The sequence below is a fragment of the Silene latifolia genome, chromosome 9, assembly GCF_048544455.1.
Source record: "Silene latifolia isolate original U9 population chromosome 9, ASM4854445v1, whole genome shotgun sequence".
Lineage (NCBI taxonomy): Eukaryota > Viridiplantae > Streptophyta > Magnoliopsida > Caryophyllales > Caryophyllaceae > Silene > Silene latifolia.
In genome coordinates, this window is record NC_133534.1 from 15,734,549 (window position 1) to 15,745,221 (window position 10,673).

The 10,673-nt window shown below is 44.4% G+C and overlaps 1 non-coding gene across 1 annotated transcript; it reads right to left on the reverse strand.

Moving 5' to 3' along the window:
- Positions 1-1,866: 1,866 nt before the first annotated feature.
- Positions 1,867-1,973, reverse strand: LOC141603428 (small nucleolar RNA R71). Its single transcript, XR_012525306.1, has one exon. It is a non-coding gene; the product is annotated as a small nucleolar RNA R71 (small nucleolar RNA).
- Between the last annotated feature and the right edge of the window lie 8,700 nt (positions 1,974-10,673).

Sequence of the window (10,673 nt, forward strand, 5' to 3'; positions counted from 1 at the left end):
GGCGTCGGTTGACCGGCCGGGAGTGCATATACGTGTTTCAAAGCCCATTTCCAATTTCTGTCCTAATCCTGGTGGAACCTATATATACCCCTCTCCTTAAACCCTTTGACACAGAACCCTAGATCTAAGAAACATTCCATATTTATTGTAATACCTCCTTAATTAAGTTCAAATCTTTCAATAATTATTATTAATATTTAGCAAGAATTAGTTAGTTCTAGTAATTGTTAATTGTTTACACTTGTTTGTTGAAGTTTGTATTGGGGATTTTGAAGGGTTTTCCTTCTTATTAATCAATCAAGCTTTCATCTTTCCTTTTGTTGGTATAATTCCTCTCCTTTCTTTTACTTGTTTATCTTTTGTTTACATTTTCTTTGTCTTTTGATATTGCTATAACATTCATCATGTCTCTTCCTTGTGTTGTTTGCTTTTCTTCTCTATTTAGCATAATTTCCCTTAACATGAGTGAGTAGATTCCTTCTAGGGTTTAGGAGGAGTCTTTATGGAGTTTATGGGCATGATTCTTTGAATACTTTGGTCTTTGGTGATTTGTTTATCCTTCCTATCCATGCATTCAAGGTGTTTGTTGATTTGCTCAAGTGAAAGCTTTAGCCTTTCTTTCATTATTGCTTAATTCTCCCTTGAATGAAAGTTTTTGGGGGTCTTGATGTTTGTTTAGGAGAGTTGTGATACTTAATGAAAATTAGTAGCCACCTTTAAGATAGTCAAGACATTGGTTCTTCATCTTAGGTTAATCTCTCACCATTGACCCTTTTTGATCTTCATGTTAGCCCCCAAACCATATTGATGACCCCGAAAGCCCTAGTTTTTAATTAACCGTATTCATTATCATCAACTTGTTTGTCCTTTGCTCTAGTGATTATAACCAAAACCCTTTCTTTTAATTTTGATTAAACTTGACTCTTAATCGAACTTTGTAGCAACCCCCGCCGTCCTTGAGTTCGACCCCGACTAAATACTACGCTTTTTCGGGTTTTACAAATAGTTTTGGTGTAGGAAGTAGACGACAAATTTCCTACTATCAAATGGCGCCGTTGCCGGGGATGGCGTTAGGTTATGCTTAGTTTTATTTAGAGTCTTTGCTTTAATCTTGTCTCAATTGTTAGTTTGCTTTAGTAGTTGATTGTTGTTTGTAGAGTGTGTGTGATTTTTGTCTTTCCCTAGTGTGTAAAAACATTAGGAGACTTACGATTTATTAAGTGTATGCCTAGAAGGAATCACCAAGCTCTTCTATTCAACTCCGACCCCGAAAGGCTTTTTAGAACCTTGAGGACTAGGACTCTTGAAAGAGTAAGGAATAATTCCACACAAGCAAACATTGATCAACCAAATTCACACATCCCACAAAATTTCGATACAACAACTACGATTCAACCAAATACCACAATTGAGACTTTAGTAGAGAACCCCTTTCATAACTTCCGTAATTACAATAGTCCACCTCAAACACCACCACATCAAGAACCAAACCACCCACCACAAATGGCTCTTAGAGATCACAACCGGCCTAACCATAATGATTCATGTAATCCCATCAATTTCGGCACCTTGGCCCCAAACAACTTTGAAATGCATCCCGCCCAAGTCGGGTTAGTTGAGAAGGACTTGTTTGGAGGTCATCTTGAGGAGGATGCCCATGCTCATCTCCGGAAGTTTAAGAGGAAAGTTTCAATGATGAAGAAGAATGGGGTGTCCGAAGACACCTTGAGAATGATGTTGTTTCCGTTTTCATTAACGGGCAAAGCGGACCGGTGGTTGAACATCCACCCACCGGATACTTTCACTACTTGGGATGACTTAGCCCAAGCATTTATGGCCAAGTACTACCCTTCCTCAAAGACCGCGATGCTCCGCAACGAGATCCATACGTTCCAACAAGAGGATGGGGAGTCCTTAGGTGAGGCTTGGGACCGTTATCAAGATTTGATAGCAAGTTGCCCCCACCATGGAATACCGGAATGGTACATTACTCAAACATTCTTCCAAACTTTACTACCAAGAACTAAGGAGATGGTAAATGCCTCCGCGGGGGGAGGTTTTAACCACTTGAGTGATGAAGAGGGCACGGCATTGATCAAGAAAATGGTAGACTCGGAGGCAAACTATGGTTCTAGAGGGAACATGCTACGAAGGAACGGGAAATTTCCTAAGGAAAATGCCTCCAACTCCGAGACAAATGCCAAGCTCGACTTGCTCACAAAGCAATTTGAGAAGTTTTCAAAGAATCAAGTGAACCAAGCCGCGACCTCATATGGGCCGCCCATGGAAGAAGTTGCTCAAGTCGCGAGTTGTGAACTTTGTGGAGGAAGTGGTCATACCTATGACTTGTGTGGCAACAATTACAATGGTGCCTATGAAGAAAATGCTCAAGAGGTGAACGCTTTTCAAAGCTACAACAACAATCCTAGACCACCAAGGCCTCCTTACAACAACCCGAACACCTACAATCCAAATACTAATTTCTACCACCCCGGGTTAAGGAACCACCCCAACTTTAGTTACAAAAGCACCAATGTTCAAAACCCCCAACATCTCCAACCACAAACCCAAACCAATCCACCCGGTTTTGCTCAACCAAGGGGAATTCTCCCAAACCCAAGAAATAATTTTGGAAATCAAAACCAATGGTCAAGCAACAATCTACCCCAAAACTATGGCAACCAACAACAAGGGCACCAAGAGTTTAGTGGAAACCAAAGCAACCAAGGGTTTTACCAAGGGAATCAAGTAAATCAAGCAAATCAAGGATTTGGGCAAGGGTATGTTCAAGGGCCTCAAGAACAAGGTCAAGGATCAAACTTCAACAACTATGGTCCTAGAGGTAACTTCCAAGGGGGGCAAAACAACAACCAAGGTTCCAATGCTAGATATGACTATGGGTTCCCTTTACCCATAGCCAACCAACCTCATCAAGAACCCCAAGGTGAGCTCTCTCAAGTGGAGATTTTGAAGATGATTAAGAACATGCAACTTCAACATAGCCAAGAGATAGCTAATTTTGCTAAAGCTACTCAACAAGAACAAGCAAACTTGAGGGCTACATTTCTTAAGGACATGAGGGAAATGGAATCTAGGATGGCTTCTCATGCTATGGCTAACCCTCAAAGGCCGCCCGGTGGTTTGTTGGCTCAAGGACAAAGCTCCAAAGACGCCTCAAATAGCCACCATGCTCATGCGGTAGTGCTAAGGAGTGGTTTAGAGCTTGAGGACCCTTAAAAAGACCTTGAGTTGGAAGTTGATGAAGATCCCAAGGGGAATGAGGTAGAAATGGATGATGAAGAGGAAAGCTCACCCATTGAGGCTTCGGGTAAAGCTAATGAAGACAAGAAAGGAAAGAAAGCTTGTGAAGATTTGACTAGAAGAGGAATTCAACTGGACAAGGATGTTGATGGATATGTGGAAGACCTCCCTTATGAGGAGGAAGCTATTGAAGAAATACCTTTGCAACATTCTAAAAAGGTAACAAAAAGTTCGGCTCCTCCAAAGGTATCTTCCAATTCCCAACTTGTTTCTAAAATTCCTTACCCTTCAAGAGCCATAAAGAGTAGGGAAAACCTCAAGTATGCCAAATTTTGTGATATGCTTGAGAAACTTGAGGTTACCCTACCCTTTACGGAGGTGATAATGAACATGTCAACCTACTCAAAATTTTTAAAAGACATTTTGACAAGGAAAAGAGTCTTGGGTGACCAAGAAATAATGGCTATGGAAGAAGCATGTAGTGCTCATATCCTTAACAAATTGCCCACTAAACTTGGTGACCCGGGAAGCTTTTCCATTCCTTGTGTAGTTGGCGGTGTTCCTATCTCTAGAGCTCTTTGTGACTTGGGAGCAAGTGTTAGTGTTATTCCTTTGAAAGTTGCAAAAAGGATTGGCATTCAAAACTTGGCTCCCACTACCATGACTCTCCAATTGGCGGATAGGTCCGTCAAACGCCCTATGGGGGTGCTTGAGGACGTGCCCGTCAAGGTTGGAAAGTTTTTGATTCCCACCGATTTTGTTGTCCTTGATATTCCGGAGGATAGCCACACTCCCATCATCCTAGGTAAGCCATTTTTGGCTACCGGAGGAGTACTCATTGATGTGAAGAATGGGCGGCTAACCTTCCAAATTGAGGGCAACAAAATCGAATTTAACTTGCCAAATTTGATGAAAGGTCCAAGTGTAGAAAGATTGAGCACAATCGAGGTAATTGATGAAGTAGTGCACGAAGTAGCCCGTGAAGAGGCGGAGATGGAAGAGGTTTTTCAAATCTCTTTGCATGATGAGGCAATGAAAGAGGATCACGAAGTTGATGAGGAACTATTGAAGAAAGTGGAGGGCTTTCTCCCTCCAAAGGTACAACTCAAACCCTTGCCTCCCTCACTCAAATACGCTTTCCTTGATGAGGGAGAGGCCTATCCGGTGATCGTTAATGCTAACCTAAGTGAGTCCCAAGAAAAGAAGCTTTTGGAAATCTTGAAAACTCATAGAGGAGCACTTGGGTATAGCATTGATGACATCAAGGGCTTAAGTCCGAGTTTGTGCATGCATAGAATAGTTTTGGAAGAGGGGAGTCAACCCAAGGTTGACGGTCTTAGGAGGATTAACCCAAAGATGGCCGAGGTGGTGAAAAATGAAGTGTTGAAACTCCTAGAGGCCGGTATTATATACCAAATTACCGATAGCAAATGGGTTAGTCCGGTCCACGTGGTACCCAAAAAGGGGGGGATACAAATGGTTGAACAAGAGGATGGCACCACCCTACCCACTAGACCCGTGACCGGGTGGCGAATGTGTATTGACTACCGCAAGCTCAATGCCGCCACCCTCAAAGACCACTTCCCAATTCCCTTCATTGACCAAATTCTAGAAAGGCTCGCGGGCCATGCATATTATTGCTTCTTAGACGGTTATTCCGGGTTTTTCCAAATTCCCATCCACCCGGATGACCAAGAGAAGACAACCTTCACTTGTCCAATAGGGGTCTATGCCTACCGTAGGATGCCATTCGAGCTTTGTAATCCGCCCGGCACCTTTCAAAGGTGCATGATGGCAATATTTTCCGATTTCCTTGAAAAAAGCATGGAAGTCTTCATGGACGACTTTAGTGTCCATGGAGACTCGTTTGAGCTTGGTCTTGAGAACTTGGCTTGTGTGTTGAAACGGTGTGAGGAGCATAACCTCGTCCTTAATTGGGAAAAGTGCCATTTCATGGTTGAGGAAGGGGTTGTCCTCGGTCACATCGTTTCAAGGAGGGGTATTGAGGTCGATGGGGCCAAAGTTGCGGTCATAGAGAACTTGTTACCCCCTTCCAATGTCAAGGGAGTGAGAAGTTTTCTAGGCCATGCCGGGTTTTATCGGCGTTTTATCAAGGATTTTTCAAAAATAGCAAAGCCCCTAACCTCATTACTCCTTAAGGATTCCCCCTTTGTGTTTGATGATTCTTGTCTTGAAGCTTTTAATAGGTTGAAGAGAGCATTGGTCACGACACCAATAATCCGGTCTCCGGATTGGAACCTTCCTTTTGAGATAATGTGTGATGCTTCGGACTTCGCGGTTGGTGCGGTACTTGGGCAAGTTGTGGATAAGAAGCATCATGTGATTTATTACACAAGCAAGACTCTTGATCAAACGCAATGTGGATATGCTACTACCGAAAAGGAAATGTTGGCGATTGTTCATGCCGTGGAGAAATTTCGGCAATACCTTGTTGGGTCTAAGGTGGTGGTTTACTCCGATCACACCGCCTTGAGACAATTGATGGTGAAGAAAGATGCAAAGCCCCGACTCTTGAGATGGGTCCTTCTTCTTCAAGAATTTGATTTAGAGATTAAGGATAAGGCCGGTTCGGAAAATGTTGTAGCCGACCACTTATCTAGATTGACCATTGAAGACCATGGGATACAAGACAAGAGTGGACCCATCAATGAGTGGTTGCGGGATGATGGACTCATGGAAGTTACCGCCAAAACCCCTTGGTTTGCGGATCTTGCAAACTACATTGTGAGTGGTTTCCTACCGGATGAAATGGGACCAAGAGAAAGGCGAAAGTTGAGAAATGATGCTAGGAGATACTTTTGGAATGATCCTCACTTGTTCCGCAAGTGTGGGGATGGAATGTTCCGGAGATGTGTTTCAAGAGAGGAGGGTTTAGAGATTGTCGACCGAGTTCACAATTCCGCCTATGGAGGACACTTGGCCACCTCTAGAACAATTGCCAAGATCCTCCAAGGTGGGTTTTATTGGCCCTCCATGTTCAAAGACATTCACTACTTGGTTAAATCTTGTGATGCTTGCCAAAGGGTTGGGAACATTGGGAAGAGAAGTGAGATGCCCTTGACTAACATATTGGAGATTGAGCTTTTTGATTGTTGGGGCATAGACTTCATTGGACCCTTTCCCAACTCTTGTGGAAATGAATACATCTTGGTGACGGTGGACTATGTATCCAAATGGATTGAAGCGGTTGCCTCCCCCACCAATGATAGCAAGGTTGTGATGAAGCTTTTCAAAGGCACGATTTTCCCAAGGTTCGGAACACCGAGAGTAGTGATAAGCGATGGCGGATCTCATTTCCGCAAGAGTACCTTCAAAGCTTTACTTGAATCACATGGAGTGCGGCACAAAACCGCACTTGCCTACCACCCTCAAACTAGTGGGCAAGTGGAGGTTTCTAACCGCCAAATTAAAGCCATTTTGGAGAAAGTCACCAACAAGAGCCGAAAAGATTGGTCCCAAAAGCTCCCGGATGTCTTATGGGCATTGAGAACCGCCTTCAAGACACCCCTTGGCACCACCCCGTATAAGCTTGTGTACGGGAAAGCTTGCCATTTGCCGGTGGAGTTGGAGCACAAAGCTTGGTGGGCCCTTAAAGAGATGAATTTTGACTTTGATGCCGCCGGAGAAGTGCGCTTTCTCAAAATGAATGAGCTTGAGGAATTGAGATTGGAGGCTTATGAGAGCTCCAAAATCTACAAGGATCAAACGAAGAAATGGCATGATGCCAAGATCATGAAGAAAGAGGTAAGTGTTGGAGACCTTGTTCTCCTTTTTAACTCCAAAATCAAGGTTTTTCCGGGCAAGCTCAAATCACGATGGTCCGGACCCTTTAAAGTGATGAAAGTATTTCCTTACGGTGCTTTCGAACTTTGGAGTGAAGAAGGGGGAACTTTTAGGGTCAATGGTCAAAGAGTCAAGCGATACTATGACGGTGATAACAAGGGTCCTATTGAAGTGCTCTACCTTGGGGAACCCCTCCCCGAGGAGAGGGAAAGTTGAAATTCTTGAAAGCAATTTGGTTTGGTGGAGTTCCTCAAGAACCACCACTTGTATATATCATGCATTTTAGGTAGAATTTGAGGAATTTTGGATGGAAACTACTTGTCGATTTGATTGTTGTCGGTCACGATTGTTGAAGATTTGGGGTTTTTGTTTGACGAACAAGCGTTTGACCATTTATTGGCCTTTATCCGACGTCCCGAGTCGGGTTTGAAAGTCGAAAACACGAGAATCGAGGCCAATAAATGATGGGAATTGGAATAAGGGTATATTGAAGAAAGTTTGAAGGAGTGTACTCCCAGCCGGGCGACCGGCGGCCGGTCTCTTGACCGGCTGGGAAGTTTCTGTAAAATCATACGAATTTTTGGAGAATCTATAAGGAAGAGTAGTCCCAGCCGGGAGGCCGGCAGCCGGCCCACCGGCTGGGAGTGCGTGAATTTGGAATATGCATCAAATTGGATTGAAGGGAAGTCCCAGCCGGCAGGCCGGCAGCCGGCCCACCGGCTGGGGGTACGCTTATAGGGGATTTCTAGTATGTTGGCTTAAGAGGGAAGTCCCAGCCGGCAGGCCGGCAGCCGGCCCACCGGCTGGGAATGCATATATAAGGAAAATGGGGATTGGGTGAACTCCCAGCCGGGTGACCGGCGGCCGGTCTCCTGACCGGCTGGGAGTCTTCTGATACTACTTTGAAAAATTCAAAAATCACCCGAACTCCCAGCCGGGTGACCGGCTGGGAGCACTCTGATGCGTTATTTTACTCGAAAGTCACCCTCTACCTCTCATATTTTCGACCCCTTCCTCCCTCTTCTCTCACTCTAACCCCCCCCCCCCCCTCCTTCACTCCCACCAACACCACTCCCACCACCCCCTACCACCCACAACACCGCCACAACCTCCTTCCTACCTTTAACCCTCCATCTAATCACCCAAAAATGGCCCCAAAGAAAAGAGTGAGGAGAGGAGACTTGGCCCTTCAACAAGCGGAGGCGGTAGCGGCGGCGGCGACCGACATGAGCTCCGATCCCGACTTTCCGGATATCCAATTCACTTCAATCACAATGAAAGGTAAGTTTGTCTTATTCAAGAAACGCCCTATTGCCCCTACCCGATTTATTGATCGACAATCCATGCGGGAATTAGGATTAGATCAAGTTACTCTTGAATTATTTGATGGGGTGGGTATGAAAATCATGTATGCGATTCATGAGCGGACCTATGCCCGTCTTACATGGGAGTTTTTGAGCTCCCTTCGTCTTGACAAGCACCGCCAAACCCAAAAGGTAGCCTTTTTGCACTTCCGTTTGATGAACAAGGACTACTCCTTGACCCTCCCGACCTTTGCATCCCATTTCGGGCTTGACACTAGCCCGCCTCACAAGGCACCCGAGACTTTCGACCATGGGGCCTTATGGAAGGCTATTACGGGTTTAGATGACCTTCCGGGGGTCAAGAGAGCCGCCAATACCGTCCATAATGCGGCTATTCGGGTTTGGCATCGGTACATGGGTTGGACCATCTTTGGCCGAGAGGAAAATCATAATTTTCGAACGGAGGAATTGGAAATTCTCGGCTCTTACCTTCGTTCCACCCCAACTACCTTCAAAATTGACATTGCCCACCATTTGGCCCTCACATTGCAAAGGCTTAGCAATTCTCCGGCCTCTAATACGGCCGTTGTCGTGGGTGGACTCATCACCCATTTGATTAAGCGGCTTAACCGGAGAGTTAACTTGAGTGGCATGCGTTATATGATTGGTGATACAATGTTTATCAAGAGCTATATCCACCACAACCTCGGTTGGTTGAAGACCAACCCGAATGATGGCCTAGACTATTGGCAAATTCGGGTGGATGGAGTTGATCGAAATTCTATCCCTCTTCCCAACCCCGACAAAATGAAGGTAGTGCCTAATTCGGAGTACTATTTGCTTGAGATTGAAAATCTTGAAGACCCCTCTATCCCCCAACAAATTAACCCAAATCTTCGGTATACTCGTGGCCGACCCATCATTCCCGCAAGGTCTACCTTGCGGTATGCCACACCGTCTACTCCTTTTGTCCCGGGCCCTTCCAAAGAAGGAGAGGGGTCCTCCAGTCAACAACAACAACCGCCCCCTCTCCATGCCGACCTCATTTCCTTCATGGCGGAGATGAAGATTAATATGACAAACGCCGCAAGTGAGCGGCATGGGCTTCAACAAAGACTTGACCGGATTTACTATGACCATTCTCTTGGTCAATTCCCGGTCTATGATGATTGTATGAGGAACCAATACAAACACCCCTCCGGCCTTCACCCCTCCTACTATTTATTCCCGGATGGCGGACATCCGGAAGATGGGACCTTCCGCTACGGAGATATTAACTTGCGGCCCGACTACTTTAGTGCCCCGGTCTTTCCCACCCCGCCTACCACCCAAGGGGAGGGACATGACGCGAGGTGGTTCGGGGGTGCCCCTTCAGTCTTCCAAGAGGGCGGGTCTAGTGGTGCCGGAGGGCACCCGGAGATGTTTGTTGGTATGAGCCAAGCCCTGGAGGATTTTAGCTCGGATGTCCACTTGAACACGGACGATTTCATCCGTGACTCCGAGTTCGGGGCAATTCAACGTGATGGTGATGGTGATGGTAATGATGATGATGGAGACGGTGATGGTGATGATGACTTTGAGTAGAGCCTAGTAATGAGGGCTCCACTTCTTCTTCCCTTTTCAATCCAAAGCCGTCGGTATGCTCCCCTTATTCAATCCAAATGACAAGTACGATCTCCCCCTTTTATCCAAATTTCTCATTCATGTTTAAATTTTTCGCATGCATTTAGTTGATAATTCATTTAGTTGCATCATATAGGCTTGCATTAGATTTCAATTTTGTAATAAATTGTCACATTTAGTAATTACATTCACTTAGCATAACTTGCATAGTCATTTAAATTTTGCATATAGAATAGAGCATGCATTGCATTTTCAAAATAAAAACCAACTAAAAATTGAAAAATACCAAAAACCACCAAAAACATGTTATTTTATTCTACTAAATTGCCTTCCCATGTCTATAAATAAGTGTGGGGAGGGCCTCAAAAAAAAAAAACATGCTTTTAATTTGAAATCCCTCCACACATGTATTTCCATTTGGAAGTAATGTAAATAAATAAGTGTGGGGAGGGAGTTCCTATATCAAAAATCAACAAAAATATGTCTTTTTAATTTTTCAAAAAACATAAATCACAAAAATATGTTATTTTCATTTCAAAAAAAAAAAATCAAAAATCAAAACTATGTTACTTCAATTTTCTTTTTCACTCCCTATGCTTTTCTCCATTGAGGACAATGTACATTTCAAGTGTGGGGAGGGAAATATCCACTTTGTGAATATTGTTTATATTTGTTCATATC